The sequence below is a fragment of the Drosophila serrata genome, unplaced genomic scaffold, assembly GCF_035046125.1.
Source record: "Drosophila serrata isolate PLE 108 unplaced genomic scaffold, ASM3504612v1 contig_128, whole genome shotgun sequence".
NCBI classification, from domain to species: domain Eukaryota; kingdom Metazoa; phylum Arthropoda; class Insecta; order Diptera; family Drosophilidae; genus Drosophila; species Drosophila serrata.
Window position 1 is genome coordinate 193667 of NW_028257026.1, and position 12621 is coordinate 206287.

General features: G+C 41.9%; 1 long non-coding RNA gene and 1 pseudogene across 2 annotated transcripts in view; one reads left to right on the plus strand and one right to left on the minus strand.

Annotated features, from left to right (window-relative positions):
- Positions 1-12621, minus strand: part of LOC147644614 (uncharacterized) — a 212046-nt gene that overhangs the window by 173129 nt on the left and 26296 nt on the right. The window lies entirely within an intron of this gene.
- The window catches only part of LOC147644617 (uncharacterized), a 323333-nt pseudogene that overhangs the window by 52802 nt on the left and 257910 nt on the right, over positions 1-12621 (plus strand).

The following is a 12621-nucleotide window of genomic DNA, read 5'->3' on the forward strand; positions in this document are numbered from 1 at the left end:
GCGTTAGGAATATCGTGGTTGCATAGCAAAGATGCCTTCAAGCTTAAGATTGACGAAACGGAACATTTTATCGGTGACATCCAAGCTGTTTGACCCCCTCGGCTTTTTAAGTCCCATTGTAATTAAAGGAAAGATCCTATTGCAGAAACTTTGGCTTAATAAGTTAGACTGGGATGAATCGATTCCGCTGCAATTGGAAACAGTATGGAATATGCTGAAAAGAACCCTGTCTCAATTAGACGAGATGGCTATTCCTCGGTTTGTGCATACCGATCCAATGTCACCGGTGCAGTTAAATGATTTTTTTCGACGCATCCATGAGAGCTTATGGAGCTTACGTCTACATTCTTAGCAAATCTTCTGAAGATTTTAAATTGTCGTTGTTGGCTTTAAAGTCGAAAGAAGTGCTGGTCAAAAACAAAACACTCCCAAAGCTTGAGTTATGTGTCGTTCACCTTTTTGCAGATCTCTGCGAGAAAATCAAACCCCTAATAAAAGTCCCTAGTCGGATTCGAAAGTTACCCTCCATTGGATCCGATCTCATTTATATTCGTTGTCGACATTCGCTTCGAACAGGGTTGCGGACATTTAAGAATGATCCATAGAAGCTACAGGGCTGCCTTTTCCAACACAGCAGAACCCAGCAGATATAGTTTCTAGAGGTTTTGACGACGAAATTGGGCAGTCACCGGACCACCGTTTCTGAAGGACGAAGAGGATAACGGGAAGAGGAAGTCTTGCGTCACCTAAAACTACTTATACTGATCGCGTCTATGTCCCGCTTTATAAGCAAATGCAAAGACATCCAACTGAATATAATGAAGCGGTCAATATTTTCGAAATAATTCAGATATGATGCTCCCATCATATAAAAATTGAAAAAATTCTTAAAAGCTCGAAGGTCGGCCCAAGTCTTCATCGATTGAATCTATTCATCCATGAAGACACAGATACTTGGTGCAACTTTTCTTTGTTCCGAGTTTGGAGTCGACTAGCTAACGCTCCTATATCATACGATGCCAAGTTTCACTTTCGTCTAAGACGGTTCACTTAGAAATTGTTTCAGATATAAATACTGACTTCTTTCTATAAGCGAGCTACCACTTTTACCCCTAAGAGCTGCGCATATGTGCGTACTATGGGAGGCAGACCGGAACCCGGGTCTCAACCGTTTGCGGTGATGCCGGCTGTTCTCGTCAACCAGGCAAATGTATTGGCGGCGATGGTCCCGGAAGTATATCCTGCGCCTACAAATCCGAGGCAAGCGGCAGACCCAACAGGACAACGTCGAGCAGGATAGCTCATCGTCAAGGCAGAGGACACCCTGCCGCCTCAACAGTGGCTCCTAGGGCGGATCGACGTACACAGGGGAGGAAGGTATGATCACGGTCGTCGACCTTAAAAAGTGCGATGGAGCTGTTTTCCGAACGGCGATCCATAAACAGGCCCGCTTCCAGTGTGTTGAAGTCGTTAAGGCGTTCAACGGGCCCAATGTTGGTCGGATTAGTGTAATTTAGTTAAGATGGTATCAAATCTTGAAAGAAAGTGTATATTAGTTTAATGCGAAAGCGGGACCATAATAAAGCTCTCTCGCGCTCTTCGCGAATTCGCCTCGCCTTCGCCAACCGTCGTGTTAGCTAAGCTAAGCCAGATGATGTTAAAATAGAATATGTCGTAAATATGAACTGAAATCGAGCACGTCTTATCGTTATTCGCTCTGCCAGAATATTCTTGCCACCAAGTCCTCGGTTTCTTTGCCTTAACATTTTAAGTAAAATAATTTAAAAATTCACTCTGTTCTAATCTTAGTTCAACGAATAGAGCAGTTGCCACATTCGTGACAGAGGATAGGACTAGATTGTTAATCACCTCAGTCTAAATTGAAAGCAGTATACGAAGTCAAGAGAGAATCCTTGAAAAGCTACTGCGAAGCGATAGAGGACATAAAATGCAGTACAGCTGTTCACGTCAGGAGGCCTTTAGCGGCGGACGCTGTTCGGCCTCTGTCTACCGAGCTTCCAAAAGCTCAGCCGTTTTTGCACTCTCGTCGTCAGCCCTGTGCGCACTGCTCCCTCTCTCCTCTCTTCGGTATTCGCGATCGCCCCCTCCCGAGCATCGCTCGCTGCTAAGCGATCTGAGGGACGGCTAGTTCGCACTCCGCTTCTCGGGCCCGCTCTTGCACTGTCAAGCTAAGCTTATCGTTCGGGAGCGCGTCCCTTATGTTTAAGCTAAGTAGTAATATGAATGCAGTAAAATAAAGCTGAGGCACTGAAGCGAGCCCCAAGGATCTTTACTGACAGGACGCCCCCCTATACAAAGGCCCATTCTAAATAAGTAGACGTCTGTTATAGAATCAAAATCAAAAAATCAAAACCAATCAATTAGTCTAACCTCCTCCATCCTAAAGACGATGAGAGACTAATAGTTCTAAATATAAGAGACAAGGCGGAGTGCTATCACCTACCGGATGCTCAACATGCAAACCGGAAGGGTCGATCAACTGAGACAGCACTGCATGAAGTGGTCAGTCACGTTGAGGAATCATTGAACTTCCTGCAATACGTGATGGCCACCTTTTTGGATATAGAAGGTGCATTCAACAACGTGAATTTCGAATCCGTCTTGAGCTACCTCAATTCGTTGGGTTGAGAAGAAATCAAAGAAAGGATAGGTTCTGTTCTCATGAGTTGGACGAACATTGCCGAACTAGGTGGCATTCAACTTACGCTAGAAGTTAAAAGACGCACACCCCGGGGTGGAGTTTTGGCTAATATATATGGACTATGTACGTGTTGAAGACCCAAGAAAGACGAAACTAATGCCATTTACAAGGGGATCAAAAATCCCAAGTTACAACATGCCCAAGATAAATGGCATTGAACTAGAACTATCGGAGTAGGCAAAATATCTATGTGTGATATTGAACACAACAACATTTAGGGGAGAGTCAGGAAAGTAGAAATTGTACTCTGTACGGTGTACGGGTTGTGCCAAGGCCCGGAATTCCACCAATCAAGCAGGAGTGGAGGAGAGAGCGAGGGCACACCTCTGCTGCTTTTCGCTCGCTGAGCCATAGGGGGAGTTTTCTCCGTGATGGTCGGAGCTCGCGATGCGTTTTGAGTTGCGCCGTCTTTGCCCCAGACTTTCTGCTGCTCCTTATCCTATTTCCAAATGCTTCCTACTGGGTTGTCGTCGATCCATGAGCATTTTGAGAAAAAATCTCTGGGCATTCCACTTCCTCGGTTTCCCAAACGGAGTTGAGCCAGTCTCCAATGTCCACTGGTTTTCAAGCGACCTAGCTTGATCTTGATCACCAGGGTAATGTGGTGGACCTGTTTCTCATTAATCTCGGTGAGAATTTCATCTAAGATTCTGCCCATCTCCAAGATATTTCCAATGTACTTAGACATCTTCTGCGGCGTGTTGCTCTGAGAGCCTACCATTCTGTTAACCAGCGTCCCTTTTATTGTTTGGGAATTGAGGTTGCCGTAACCACTAAGTTCTGAAGTTTTTCTCGCTCTGAAGGCCTCTTTCAGGTAAGTTTAACTTCCGGTGAATATGGCTTAGAGGCAGACCGGGTAGCCACCCAATATGGTTCAGACGCAACATCGATTGTTATTCTGCCGGCCAGTATGTCGCAGATGCAGATCACGTAGCCTCCCATTGTTGGACAGACGCTACGTGGAGGAATGCGGAGGGATATCCAAAACCCGAAGACAGTCAAAAGCAAGCCCTAAATGAACTAGCTCAAGATAACGACGTCAGAATAACATGGGTGACAGGACTCAACGACATACTAGGGAATGAGATGGCGGATAAGCTAGCAATTTTGGGCTCAGCCGGAAATATCGATCCCGATAAACGATGTTCGGTCGACTTTCCACAAACATCACAATAATATGGAACTGATATCTCAAAACAAATAGGATATCATTAGGATCACGGCAGCCTTCACCGGTCATTGGGCGATAGTATCGCATGCAATGAAGATGGGGTTACCCTTCCCCACCAAAGGAGCAGGAGACGGCAGAGCACTTAGATCCGCTTGGAGAAGTAGGGAAGCGCAAGAATACAGCCTTTCTTTTCGCAATGATTGCTTATGGTGTTGTTGAAACTCACAACCAGGAACAGAGAGTGTGGATCAAAACGGAGCCCATCCCCAATTTAACCCACCCACCTAGATCTTAGGTCCGGGTACTAACAGATCTCAATGGACAAAGACAGTTGGCAATTTAGAGTGCAAACTGTAACAGGGCGTGAGCTCTTCCAACGTAATGCCGTTTAAGTTAATTATAGCACCAGCGACTTTCTAAAGAGCTTGATATAGAGCCCTGAACGACATCGAGGTCATTGGGTGGAACAAGAGGGACCACTTTGTGAAACTGGAAAAGGCGGTCATGGTGTCACAAAGTGTCACTTTTTTAAGAAAAAACTAAAGTATCTATGAACGTGGTAAGCCAGGGAGTTTGAACAGACCCGAATAAGATAGCAGGAATATAGAACAATTCAACAACGAAAACAATAAACAAAATTCACAATTTTTGACCGTCTGTCGTCGATTGGGTAACTCAGGGACAGACTGGATCCATTTCAGTAATTTATTTTTTTTTCAGGTGTGGTTGCTGCAGGTTGTCTCGACCCGATTTCCCAAGGAGAATATATTGGATATTCTTTACGCCGTAAAGAGTAATTAGTTATTATTTAATTAATTAGTTTTATTTATCGTATTCGTTACAAGAAGTGGGTGAAGAGAAGTGTGCTTTTAGGATTCGACTTGTTCTTCGTTGATTGTTCTGGTTTTCGTTACGTTCCGGTGGGAGAAAGGGAAGTATCGCTACGATGCAGTCTTGTTCGTTCTGTCGCCTACGGACATGATACCTTGTTATGGTCATACTCGAAGGTCATCTTCGACAACAGTTGTAGTCGGACTCGGAAGTCATCGTCGGGATAAGTTTTTGTTGTTGACCTCGGAGGTCGTACCCGAGAGAAGTTGTTGTTGGCCTCGAAAGTCATCCGCGAAAGAACAAGTTGTTGTTGGACTCGAAAATCGTCATAGAGAGTAGCTGTTGTTGGACTCGAAAAACACAAACGAAAGAAGTTATTGTTGCTAAACTCGAAAGTCATCCAAAATAGAGTTCCGGATCAGCCGTATAGCCGTGACCATAAAGTCGTCCGGAGAAGTTAAGGAGTTGGGGAGGAAAATACGGGAACTAACTACAACCAGTTCGAAAGATCTTTTCCAACAAAAGAGTAACTTACCTGCTGACTTCTGGAGGTTAATCTCTTCCAGTCGCTGTCGGCTGGTGAGTTTGAAATACGGCTGTGGTCCGCGCTGTGAAAGACCTGTCGTGATATATTGTGACTGCAGGTGTGACCGTCCGATGGTTAATCCAGTGTGACCGAGTGCTATCGTTGATAAAAATAATTTCCTTCATAATTTTCCTATATCTCTAATTCGTCGTATTATTAATTTTCTTAGTCCTATTTTAAATCTATTCGTGCGCGTCTGTGCGTCACACGATTTTTGGCTACATACCCAATATCAGGAAGAAAGTCGGATTATGTGATCAGGATAGAAAACAAATTCGAATGAAATTAGAAGCGCTAGGAGTCATTTGACCGCCTAAAAATTAGTCTAACAAAGGCACCAGTATTGTCATTTTAAAAAAATCAGGAATAGGCGTGAAACTAAAGCAGGACGGAGAAGACAGGGAGTACTTTGACAATATTAAGCTGAGCACGGTAGTCCGTATGACAAAAACAAATAGCATATCGATAGGGACATCATTAATTTGGGCTTCACAATGTACCTGGACGACTTCAAATTCATGTGAGTGATGGATCACATTGCATCAAGATGGCTTTATTCGAGCGAGAGTCCGTCAGGAAAAATTCGTAGATGGGCACTAGCATAGTCGTTCCAATTTCAGGTCTAATAAAGGAAAGGAAAGTCAAATGCGGCGGGAGACCGCGCCAGTGTCAGAGAAAAAGTAAGCTTTACGGAGAATCAATTAGAATATAAGGATGTGAAAAAACAAGAGAAACAATGAAATTTCAGAAGGAGGGAAACAGACATTACAAGTTAAGCGGAGCCAGAAAGGATCAAGAACCTTGTAAGGTGTGCATGACAGGGGAAGAAATTCAACAGGTACTTTGAGGAAAATCTAGCACGGCGGAAACTAGCCACCTATGAACGTTCAATACACTAAGGATGGTTAAAAATTTGTATTTTTGGATGAGATTAAACATTACGTAAATGCAACTATCACAACAAAAGAGCAGCAAAAAAAAATGCTAACGAGAGTTGAGACGGAACCCTGGGTAACAATGTGTCTGGACTTTGTAGGATCTAAAACACGGCAGCTCCAAGTTCTCAAAATCGGCTTAACACGCAGCACTTTGCTATTTTACAGCAGACGGTTTAAGCAAAAGACATAAATCCAAAACATTGATCTCCAATAACGAGACAAAGCTCAAATGAGAAGAACTAGGCTGGTCCCTCAAAATTGGAACTGAGGATACCAAATACAATATTTGACAATGTAACAAAAGGTTTCGGCAAAGATTGCCAGACGTAAATAAGGATGTAACAGCACATATGGAGAAGGCACAAGAACAATAGAAACACATCAACAACAGAAAAATAATATAACCTGCAAACTAGAGATTTAATTTGGTGAAAAACATTCTACTTTGTTAACGACAGCTGACAAATTTAGCCTACAGTTTTGCATTTTGATCTAAGCATCGAAATCAATCCCATCAGTGCCAGAAACGGAGTCCTAATATTCAAAATTAGAGTGATTGAAATTACCACGAAATACAAATATTATTGTCCAGGAAATAACAGCTGTACTATCTCGTCCCAAGCTGGATTGCATGTGAATGTGATAAATAAGTCTGGACGGCCGTAGCAACGAACATATGCCATGGCATCTTGAGCATATTCATGCATTTGGCGTGGACTACCTATGTATGAGGATTGCAAAATCGTGAGCTTTCCAACGTTGGTTGTATTACGGTCATTCATCACAGCATCCCGCAAATGGATATATTCCTCGGACCGAAGTTTCGTCTGATTCAATCGAAGGAGCCTGACAGTATATGCAGACCTGATGCATCCGGCCAATAACGACATTGCGTCTCTCTCTGTGGAGGCCCGTTCTTCGTCACTCATATTCGTAATCTAACGTCTTTTTGCTTCTGTATTGCGAGTACGACGACCCAAACTCGACTTCTTGGGTGGCAGACTTCGTTTCTTACTGAACCTGAACAAAAAAATAAAATTTGTATCTCCAATTCCTTATTTCAATATGTTTTGAATGTTTGACAGGAAATGCTTTGTCTGCCTGTAGAGGGCGGTAGATGTAAGGTAGATTTTTGATATTTTTTTAACACCTTGGATTACGTTATCTTAATTTTAGTAAGGATTCCTTTTTTTTTTTAAATGAAATATAGCCTATAACACTCAGGAATGATGTAGCTTTCCAACAGTGAAAGAATTTTTCAAATCTGCCAAGTACTTTCGGAGCCTATTCAATACATACAAACAAACTTACATTACCTCTTTATATAATAGTATAGATTTATATAGAGAAACTGAACAAGTAATTTTTGATTGTGCTTGTGAAATAATTCTTGCCCAAAACGCGCTTTTGTGTTAACCTACAAAAATCTAACAAAACAAACGTTTCACGAAATACATTGTCATGTGCCTAATTGCCGCCCTCACCGAGGGATAAGGTAAGAAAAGTTGCTGCTGAAATATATATATATTTACATAAATATATCAGCTGGAGTTGGAGACAAATTAATTGATTATTGTCTTGTGGTGAAATATTGCACCTCGCTATAAATATCGTAGAGCTAGATTCGCATGATTAATTTATTTAGTATATATATATTGTTTAAAATGACATACATACACTTCTTAAAATTGAATCACTCTTGGACGCAACATTTATTTATTGTATTGATTTTATTGTTATATTGCAATGACTTTTGTCCCCTATCTCTCGTTGAAACTCGCTTTAATAGTTGGGAAGTTAATCCAAGTTTGCGAACCAATACATAAAGCCTTATACATATATCAGCAGCTGGAGCGCTGAACTTTTTCGTCTTAGCTTTCTCTTGTGCACCGGTGGAAACGTTTTTGTTGTTTTTGGACAGCCAAGTAAAGCGCTATCCTTTTTTTGGCGAGTATACTCTTTTTTGGCGCGCTTAGATAAGCGTACCACCAAGTGACGCGCTACCCTGTATTCGTCGAGTAAACACTCTTCGGCGTCACTTGCACCCACTTTAATATTGCGTAATAAATGCGTGACTTGATTTTCTATTTCAATAATTTTTTCCGTTGCTGTTCTCATTTTATATTTTTAATAAACTTAAGGAAAAAATAAACAAAATTAGGTATATGTATATTAATAAATGTATACTTTGATTCGAAAGGTATTATTAATAATAATTATTTCATCGTCGTTTCGTTCTGCTTATTTCAAATTATTTTCGGCCATTATTATTTATTATTCTTGTGTAAATTACTTTATTTATTTAATCAAAATAGGCCAAGATAAATCTCTTCTGGAGGAGTTAAAAAGCAAGCTCCGAAGTCGGGTCAGAACCGTTCGCGGATTAAACGAGCGGCTGGAACAGGGATTGATTCCGATTTTAGAAGAAGAATTCAATGTCGACTCGAAAACTTAAATGCTTTATAAGTCAAATACATTACAAGAACAGATAGCAGATATAAATAGTGGCGATGAATGTGGCAACGAGTTGGAAGAACTTTTTATAGTGGCCAAGGCAAAATTAATGTCGCTATGTCTACCAGTAGCTAAACTCGGGGATCAGCTGCAGTAGCAACAACTCGTGCGCGAGCACGCATTGACAAAATTTAGTGGAAATTATTCAGAATTTAAAAACTTTATCAGCCTCTTAGAAACTTTGGTTCATAAAGTTGCCAGCATTCCAGTTATCGAAAAATTTAATCACTAAATTTCATGTCTCTCTGGTGAAGCGTTAGGAACAATTAGAGCTTACCAAGTCACCGAAAGCAATAATTAAAAGGCGATGGCCAGCTTAAAAAGATTTACAATAACGAATGCCTCATCTTTGTAAATAATATTTCAACATTATTTTTTTGTCTTACTGTCGCATCAATCCGCATCCTCCTTATCTTATCTTATCGACACAGTTTTGTCGGTTCTCGGTTATCGATAGGAGATGCCACAAAAATTTCGAATGCATGTTGATGTATTTGGTATTGAATAGAGTCGATCCAGTGACCACAAAAAAATGGCAGGAACAGCTCGATTATGAGACATTGCCACTTTGTTCCGATTGTGAGAAAATGTTAAATCGCCGATATCAGCATTTATCGGCTGAAGAATAAACAGTTAAAGCAGGAAGAATTACCGTTGAGCAAACAATACAATCGTAGATCATTTTCGTGTCAAAATGCAAAAGCAAAAAGTGTCGAGCTTGTGACCCCTCACACCATGTTCTGCTCCACAAAAACTCAGTGCCTGATAACAGATTAGCGTTCCCACTTTCCCAAGAGAGTATTTCTGCCCCTTTTATCTTGGTTAAGCCTTCCACGTCTTATGCCATGTCATTGGACAAGGTGATTTGCTTTATTTTAATCGTAAGTGTGAGCACAAGAAGCGGTGAATTTTTTTTAGCCCCAGTACGTCTGGACTCTGGGTCTCAAAAGAATTTTTTTTTACAGAAAAACTGGTGAACCGCTTACGGATTCGGGAAGACGAGTCAAATTTTTAAGTCAAGAAAAAGATACACACCGCATTGAAGCCACTCATAGATGATAGTGAATTTTCGTTCGATTTCTGGATCTTGAAATCGATTTCCGGTTATCATCCCGATCAATCGGTGAACGCAAGCGATTGGAAGACCCCAAAGAACCTATCATTAGCAGACTACTATTTTTATAAGTCACAAAAAATTGATATGCTAATCAGAGCCGACTCATTTTTGAATTTCTTGCTGTTGGTCAATTTAAACAAGGTCCTGACTATCCAACTCTTCAAAAGACCCTTCTTGGTTGGGCTGTATCTGGGAGATAAAAATCTTCAGTCCCTAAACTAGATGTGAGTACTTTTAGTTGTAGCGAAGAACCATTAGTGTCGATCGACACCGCGTTACAGAAATTTTGGTGACTGGAGGAAGTGCCAACTCCAAAGAAAACTCTATTGCCTGAGCACAAGTTGTATGAAGATCATTACAGGAAGACTATTCTGGTATTGCCATCAGGTCGGTTTGAAGTAAGGCTGCAGTTTAAATCTTACCGCAATGGGTTCGGCAATTCCTTCGACGTTGCAAAACGCCGGTTTTGTCGCTTGAGAGAAGGTTTTTTCGATATCTCGATATGAAGTCCAGGTACACGAAATTTACTGAAGAATATCTCGCCTTAGGTCTCCTACAGACAGATAAATCCTGTCACTCCACATCTGTCATTCCGCATTAATGTGTGTTGAGGCCCCAGAGTACGTCAACAAAGTTGCGCGTCGTTTTCGATGCATCGTTCAAAACATCGGCTCAGGTGGCCTTAAATGACATCTTGATGGTGGGACTGATAATCAAAGAAGAGTCAGCTTCCAACTGCAGTTGTTAAAAGGATGTATCGCCAAGTGATGGTTCATGAAGCGGATAGGCAGTTTCAACTCATAGTGTGTAGAAGAGACCCCCTCCTTTATCCCTGCGATTATATAAGCTCAACACCGTTACATATGGTACTGGACCAGCCCCTCTTTTTGGCTATTCTGTGTTTTAAAAGGTTGAGTGAATCTGCGAAACTTTCATTCCCTTGAGCTGCCTACATAATTGGGTCCGAGTTTTACGTCGATGGCATGCCAACTGGTTCTGCATGCGTAGAGGAGCTACAGACCATCAAGTCTGAAGTGTCTCAGGTTCTTCAAAAGGCAGGTTTGGAATTGACAAAGTGGCTTTGAAACTAACCTGAGGTCACTGCATCTGAGAGCACAGTTAAGTCAATACCTATCTCGAATTCATAGTCAACTAAGGCGTTAGGAATATCGTGGTTGCATAGCAAAGATGCCTTCAAGCTTAAGATTGACGAAACGGAACATTTTATCGGTGACATCCAAGCTGTTTGACCCCCTCGGCTTTTTAAGTCCCATTGTAATTAAAGGAAAGATCCTATTGCAGAAACTTTGGCTTAATAAGTTAGACTGGGATGAATCGATTCCGCTGCAATTGGAAACAGTATGGAATATGCTGAAAAGAACCCTGTCTCAATTAGACGAGATGGCTATTCCTCGGTTTGTGCATACCGATCCAATGTCACCGGTGCAGTTAAATGATTTTTTTCGACGCATCCATGAGAGCTTATGGAGCTTACGTCTACATTCTTAGCAAATCTTCTGAAGATTTTAAATTGTCGTTGTTGGCTTTAAAGTCGAAAGAAGTGCTGGTCAAAAACAAAACACTCCCAAAGCTTGAGTTATGTGTCGTTCACCTTTTTGCAGATCTCTGCGAGAAAATCAAACCCCTAATAAAAGTCCCTAGTCGGATTCGAAAGTTACCCTCCATTGGATCCGATCTCATTTATATTCGTTGTCGACATTCGCTTCGAACAGGGTTGCGGACATTTAAGAATGATCCATAGAAGCTACAGGGCTGCCTTTTCCAACACAGCAGAACCCAGCAGATATAGTTTCTAGAGGTTTTGACGACGAAATTGGGCAGTCACCGGACCACCGTTTCTGAAGGACGAAGAGGATAACGGGAAGAGGAAGTCTTGCGTCACCTAAAACTACTTATACTGATCGCGTCTATGTCCCGCTTTATAAGCAAATGCAAAGACATCCAACTGAATATAATGAAGCGGTCAATATTTTCGAAATAATTCAGATATGATGCTCCCATCATATAAAAATTGAAAAAATTCTTAAAAGCTCGAAGGTCGGCCCAAGTCTTCATCGATTGAATCTATTCATCCATGAAGACACAGATACTTGGTGCAACTTTTCTTTGTTCCGAGTTTGGAGTCGACTAGCTAACGCTCCTATATCATACGATGCCAAGTTTCACTTTCGTCTAAGACGGTTCACTTAGAAATTGTTTCAGATATAAATACTGACTTCTTTCTATAAGCGAGCTACCACTTTTACCCCTAAGAGCTGCGCATATGTGCGTACTATGGGAGGCAGACCGGAACCCGGGTCTCAACCGTTTGCGGTGATGCCGGCTGTTCTCGTCAACCAGGCAAATGTATTGGCGGCGATGGTCCCGGAAGTATATCCTGCGCCTACAAATCCGAGGCAAGCGGCAGACCCAACAGGACAACGTCGAGCAGGATAGCTCATCGTCAAGGCAGAGGACACCCTGCCGCCTCAACAGTGGCTCCTAGGGCGGATCGACGTACACAGGGGAGGAAGGTATGATCACGGTCGTCGACCTTAAAAAGTGCGATGGAGCTGTTTTCCGAACGGCGATCCATAAACAGGCCCGCTTCCAGTGTGTTGAAGTCGTTAAGGCGTTCAACGGGCCCAATGTTGGTCGGATTAGTGTAATTTAGTTAAGATGGTATCAAATCTTGAAAGAAAGTGTATATTAGTTTAATGCGAAAGCGGGACCATAATAAAG